Raw genomic sequence first — 7,011 nt, forward strand, 5'->3', positions numbered from 1 at the left:
CACACCGAGCAGGAGGAAACATAAACCCTCACGTCCTTAGCTAAAGTGGGCCACCAGTACTTCCCACTAAGGCAGTGCACTGTCCGACCAATACCAGGATGACCAGAGGAGGGTGACATGTGAGCCCAATACATCAATCGATCACGAACCTCGAGCGGCATGTACTTCCGACCGTCTGGATACTGTGGGGGAGTAGGATCGGTACGTAACGCCCGCTCGATGTCCGCATCAACCTCCCACACCACCGGTGCCACCAGACAAGACTCCGGAAGTATGGGAGTGGGCTCAATGGACCTCTCCTCTGTGTCATATAGTCGGGACAGGGCGTCTGCCTTAGCGTTCTGTGACCCTGGTCTATAGGTGAGCTTAAATACAAATCGGGTAAAAAACATAGCCCACCTTGCCTGGCGAGGGTTCAGCCTCCTTGCTGCCCGGATGTACTCCAGGTTACGATGGTCAGTCAGAATGAGAAAAGGGTGTTTAGCCCCCTCAAGCCAATGCCTCCACACCTTCAGGGCTTGAACCACAGCTAACAGCTCCCTATCCCCCACGTCATAATTGCGCTCCACCGGACTGAGCTTCTTAGAATAGAAAGCACAGGGGCGGAGTTTTGATGGAGTACCCGAGCGCTGAGACAGTACAGCACCGATCCCAGCCTTGGACGCATCCACTTCCACTTGGAACGCCAAAGAGGGATCCGGATGTGCCAGCACTGAAGCCGAGGTAAACAGGTCCTTCAGATGTCTAAAAGCCCTGTCCGCCTCAGCCGACCACTGCAGACGCACCGGACCCCCCTTTAGCAGGGAGGTAATGGGAGCTGCTACCTGTCCAAAGCCCCGGATAAACCTCTGGTAGTAATTGGCAAAACCCAAGAACCGCTGCACTTCCTTCACCGTGGTGGGAGTCTGCCAATTACGCACGGCTGAAACGCGGTCAATCTCCATCTCCACCCCTGACGCGGACAACCGATGTCCCAGGAAGGAGATGGACTCCTGGAAGAACAGACATTTCTCCGCCTTCACATACAGGTCATGCTCCAACAGTCTACCAAGCACCCGACGCACCAGGGACACATGCTCGGACTTGTGTAGCGGAGTATATTAGAATGTCATCAATATACACCACTACACCCTGTCCATGCAAGTCCTGGAAAATCTCATCCACAAACGATTGGAAGACTGAAGGAGCATTCATTAAACCGTATGGCATGACGAGGTACTCATAGTGACCCGAGGTGGTACTGAATGCTGTCATCCACTCATCGCCCTCCCTAATGCGCACCAGGTTGTACGCGCTCCTGAGATCCAATTTTGTGAAGAATCGCGCCCCGTGTAATGACTCCGTCATACTAGCAATCAGAGGGAGAGGATAGCTGTATTTAATGGTAATCTGATTGAGACCACGGTAATCAATACACGGGCGCAAACCCCCATCCTTCTTCTTCACAAAAAAGAAACTCGAGGACGCAGGAGAAGTGGATGGCCGTATGTATCCCTGTCCCAGAGATTCGGTGACGTATGTCTCCATAGCCGCCGTCTCCTCCTGAGACAGAGGATACACATGACTACGCGGAAGTGCAGCGCCTGCCTGGAGGTCTATCGCACAATCCCCCTGTCTATGAGGTGGTAATTGAGTCGCCCTCTTCTTACTGAAGACGAGTGCCAAATCTGTATACTCAGGAGGAATGTGCAGTGCGGGCATTTGGTTCGGACTTTCCACCGTCGTTGCCCCTACGGAAACACCTATACACCGCCCGACACACTGATCAGACCATTCCCTGAGAGCCCTCTGTTGCCATGAAATGTTGGGGTCATGAGATATTAACCAGGGAAGCCCCAACACCACGGGAAACGCAGGAGAGTCAATCAAATACAACTGTATAATCTCCTCATGACCCCCCTGCGTCTTCATCTTAAGTGGCGCTGTGACCTCCCTAATCAATCCCGACCCCAAAGGGCGGCTGTCTAGGGCATGGATAGGGAAGGGCACATCAACTGGTATGAGGGGAATCCCTAACTTTTACGAGAAACTGCGATCAATAAAATTCCCAGCTGCGCCTGAATCGACTAGCGCCTTATGCTCGGAGTGAGAAGAAACCTCGGGAAACACAACTTGGATACACATGTGGACAACAGAGAGCTCTGGGTGAGTTGGGCGCTTACTCACCTGGAATGACTCATCAGTGCGTGGCCTGCTGCCTCGATCCCTAGGAGACCCTCCCCAGCACCGAACCGCAGTGTGTCCTCTGCGGCCACAGTTGGTGCAGGGGACGGCCTCTCTCCTGGTCTCTCTCTTCTTCTCTCTAGCACCAGCACCCCCGAGCTCCATAGGGCTCGGCTCGGAGGTGCTGGGGGATGGAATGGACGGCCCCAGCTCCGGACGTCCGCGGATAGCCAACAGGGTATCCAGACGAATCGACATGTCCACCAGCTGATCTAAACTTAGGTTGGTGTCCCTGCAGGCCAACTCTCGGCGAACGTCCTCCCGTAGGCTGCACCTATAGTGGTCGATGAGGGCCCTCTCATTCCATCCCGCATTGGCAGCCAGAGTCCGGAAATCCAGTGCGAATTCCTGCGCGCTCCTCTTCCCCTGTCTGAGGTGGAACAGACGCTCCCCCGCCGCTTTCTCCTCTGGGGGATGATCGAAAACCGCCCTGAAGCGGCGGGAGAACTCCGCATAACTGACTGTAGCGGCGTCTATTCCCCTCCACTTGGCGTTGGCCCACTCCAGTGACTTGCCGGACAGACAGGAGATGAGGGCGGAAACGCTCTCGTATCCCGAGGGCGCCGGGTGAATGGTTGCCAGGTAGAGTTCTACTTGGAGCAGGAAACCCTGACACCCGGCCGCGGTGCCATCATAAGCCCTCGGGAGCAAGAGCCGAATCCCACTGGACTCCGGAGATGGAACGATGGGTATGGCTGAGGGTGGTGGTATTGTTGGAGGAGGTGTGGGCAAACCTCCTCTCTCCCATCGGCTCAAGGTGTTCATCACATCTTGCATGGCGGTGCCCAGTTTCTGGATCATGGCGTCTTGGTGGATTACGCGCTCCTCCAGTGATCCCGTTGGCACTGCTGATCCTGCTGACTCCATGGTGAGGTGTGTTATTCTGTCAGGAGCGACGTGTATGCGGTGAGTGAAGTCAAGTGCAGGACACAGAGATACTAGCAGACGTACTTTACTAATAGTAAAGAACAAAACAAAACCTCCGAACCGGGAGGGAAAAAACAACATACACGAGATATGACAAAAGCGATGCCGATACCGCCTAGACACAAACAATAACACACAAATACCAAACGTGAGACAAGGGTAATTATAGGACCTACAATCAAACATAATAGACAACAGGTGTAACCACTCAAGACAAAACAAGACAAACACCGAAACATCGATCGGCAGCAGCTAGTACTCCGGGGACGACGAACGCCGAAGCCTGCCCGAGCAAGGAGGAGGAGCAGCCTCGGCAGAATCCGTGACAACATGATGAGTCTATAATTTTAATGATAGGTTTATTTGAACAGTGAGGGACAGAATAACAACAACAAAATCCAGAAAAACGCATGTCAAAAATGTTATAAATTGATTTGCTTTTTAATGAGGGAAATAAGTATTTGACCCCTCTGCAAAACATGACTTAGTACTTGGTGGCAAAACCCTTGTTGGCAATCACTGAGGTCAGACATTTCTTGTTATTGGCCACCAGGTTTGCACACATCTCAGGAGGGATTTTGTCCCACTCCTCTTTGCAGATCTTCTCCAAGTCATTAAGGTTTTGAGGCTGACGTTTGGCAACTCGAACCTTCAGCTCCCTCTACAGATTTTCTATGGGATTAAGGTCTGGAGACTGGCTAGGCCACTCCAGGACCTTAATGTGCTTCTTCTTGAGACACTCCTTTGTTGCCTTGGCCGTGTGTTTTGGGTCATTGTCATGCTGGAATACCCATCCACGACCCATTTTCAATGCCCTGGCTGAGGGAAGGAGGTTCTCACCCAAGATTTGACGGTACATGGCCCCGTCCATCGTCCCTTTGTTGTATATGTGCTTTCTTGAGCAGGGGGACCTTGCAGGCGCTGCAGGATTTCAGTCCTTCACGGCGTAGTGTGTTACCAATTGTTTTCTTGGTGACTATGGTCCCAGCTGCCTTGAGATTATTGACAAGATCCTCCCATGTAGTTCTGGGCTGATTCCTCACCATTCTCATGATCATTGCAACTCCACGAGGTGAGATCTTGCATGGAGCCCCAGGCCGAGGGAGATTGACAGTTATTTTGTGTTTCTTCCATTTGCGAATAATCACACCAACCGTTGTCACCTTCTCACCAAGCTGCTTGGCGATGGTCTTGTAGCCCATTCCAGCCTTGTGTAGGTCTACAATCTTGTCCCTGACATCCTTGGAGAGCTCTTTGGGCTTGGCCATGGTGGAGAGTTTGGAATCTGATTGATTGATTGCTTCTGTGGACAGTTGTCTTTTATACAAGTAACAAACTGAGATTAGGAGCACTCTCTTTAAGAGTGTGCTCCTAATCTCAGCTCGTTACCTGTATAAAACACACCTGGGAGCCAGAAATCTTTCTGATTGAGAGGGGGTCAAATACTTATTTCCCTCATCAAAATGCAAATCAATTTATAAAATTTGACATGCATTTTTCTGGATTTTTTTGTTGTTATTCTGTCTCTCACTGTTCAAACAAACCTACCATTAAAATTATAGACTGATCATTTCTTTGTCAGTGGGCAAACGTACAAAATCAGCAGGGGATCAAATACTTTTTTCCCTCACTGTATATGAATAGAAAATGTGTGTACAGCAGTAGTTATATAGGGTGAGCCATGATTAAAAAACAGTATATACATATAAAGTGGGTAAAACAGTATGTAAATATTATTGAAGTGACCAGTGTTCAATGACTCTATGTACATAGGGCAGCAGTCTCTAGCACTGATCTAATTTTTTGGTTCTAGTCAAGATTCCGTCACTGAGGAGGAGAGGCTTACAGCTAACGAGCTGCTCTGGAACAGCAAGCCCGCTGGGGAACTACCCTTTCTGGACAGACAGGCTGGGCAGGCTGGGGGTCCTGGGGGCCCACTGAGGCCCCACAAGGGTGGTGGTGGTGGAGCAGCCCAGAGGGCCCCAACGTCCAATGCAGCAGAGGGCCCAACCAGCAACACCAGCAGTCATTCAGTCCCCCAGCTGTCGGCCTGTCCGTCACAGCCTAACGAATGCGGCCTGTCACTCACCCAGCAGAGGGCCGTCAATCAGAGCACACCCAGGAGGGAACAGAGGGGCGGGACACCAGCCCACCACCAAGACACTAACAAAGACATACTTAGAGTTGCAAGCGGTTTCAGCGCCACTTCTCAATGAAAAGAATGATAGAGTGGAGCTGATAAGAGTAATGACAAAGAGTTAGAAGGAGGGATGAGGATCCGAAGGGAGTGGGGGTTGATAGCTGGGAGTGGGTGGGAGAGCTTGATAACATTCACGCTTGGCTTACATCTCTCCATTTGGAGTTGTGTCCTGGTAAATCCTATTACATAGAAAGAATAGAAGCTTGTGGTGGGGGGGGGGGGGGGGGGGGGGGGGGGGGGGTATGCGTTTGTTGTCAATTTGTACTGGTGCTTCTTGATTTTTCTCACCAAAATAACTATTAGTTTCAAAATGTTGATATAAGATTTCTGGTAACAATTGTTGTGATTCTTTATCAACTAGAAGAGAATGTATGAGGATTTTTCCATGTCATGAGTTGACATTCACTTAATTTCCTGGAAATGGAATGGACCTGGAATGGGCATGTTGATACATTGACTTGCTTCATTGAGTCAGATTTGAAGAGGAAGTGTCTCTTGCCTCCTATGATTAGATTACATCAGTAGTGTTTAGTTTGGTATTTGGGTGAATTATATTCAAATAACAAGCATTTTATAATTGTATTCCATTCCCTCATTATGCCAAATATCCAGATTGACCTTCTATTTACCCCTTTCCCTCTCTATTACAAGAAGTAGAGGTATCTGGATGGGGTTTTTAAAAAACTAACAAGGACTAGGTGTTGAATACTTTGTGGATTCCCTTCAAGCTTTTGTTGTGTTGTTCACACCTTCGCATGAGCTATTCTATTGACATACTTACAGAGATATAAGATTTTAATTTGGAACTGCTAACTTGTAGTGTATTCAAGGTTTAAAAAGGGTTCTTCATTTTGTAATTTCCACTTTAATATTTCAGACATGATTTGCCCTAACTAAAAATGTATCAACCCTTACAAAAATGTCCATTAATTATAATCCACATTTCCAGTTGCTGTAGGATTCTTTTCCTGCTGTGAAAAACTGGTCAAATTAAGATCCTACATCTGTAGGCATTTTGTTGGGTCAGCTCAGCAGCAGGTGATAGCCAGTAATTGAAGTCACACCTAAGCCCATTGTTGTTACCAGCTGATCCGGACTCACACTGTTGTCATTGTCCTGGATCTTCTCCTCAATCAGAGGCCCGCCCCAGAGTTATAGAGGAGCACATTTACATTCAAGTTATTTGGCAGACGCTCTTATCCAGAGCAATTTACAGGTGCAATTAGGGTTAAGTGCCTTGCTCAACGGCACATCGACCAATGTTTCACCTTGTCGGCTTGGGGATTCGAACCAGCGACATTTCAGTTACTGGCCCAACTCTCTTAACCGCTAGGATACCTGCCACCCTGAGCACAGATATAGGATACAGTATATATGAGAATGGGATATTAAAGGCATCATTGAGAGTTCCAATAGAGAAAGGGGGCTCGCACTGTTGTCCTACATGGCTCTTTTTCCTGGTCTCAATCAGAGGCCAACGGTTTAGGCCCATTGTTAACTGTAGTGACATAGTTATATATGTACAGTGAGGGAAAAAAGTATTTGATCCCCTGCTGATTTTGTACGTTTGCCCACTGACAAAGAAATGATCAGTCTATAATTTTAATGGTAGGTTTATTTGAACAGTGTGAGACAGAATAACAACAACAAAATCCAGAAAA

The sequence above is a fragment of the Coregonus lavaretus genome (assembly GCF_964263955.1).
Source record: "Coregonus lavaretus genome assembly, chromosome: 20".
Classification (NCBI taxonomy): domain Eukaryota; kingdom Metazoa; phylum Chordata; class Actinopteri; order Salmoniformes; family Salmonidae; genus Coregonus; species Coregonus lavaretus.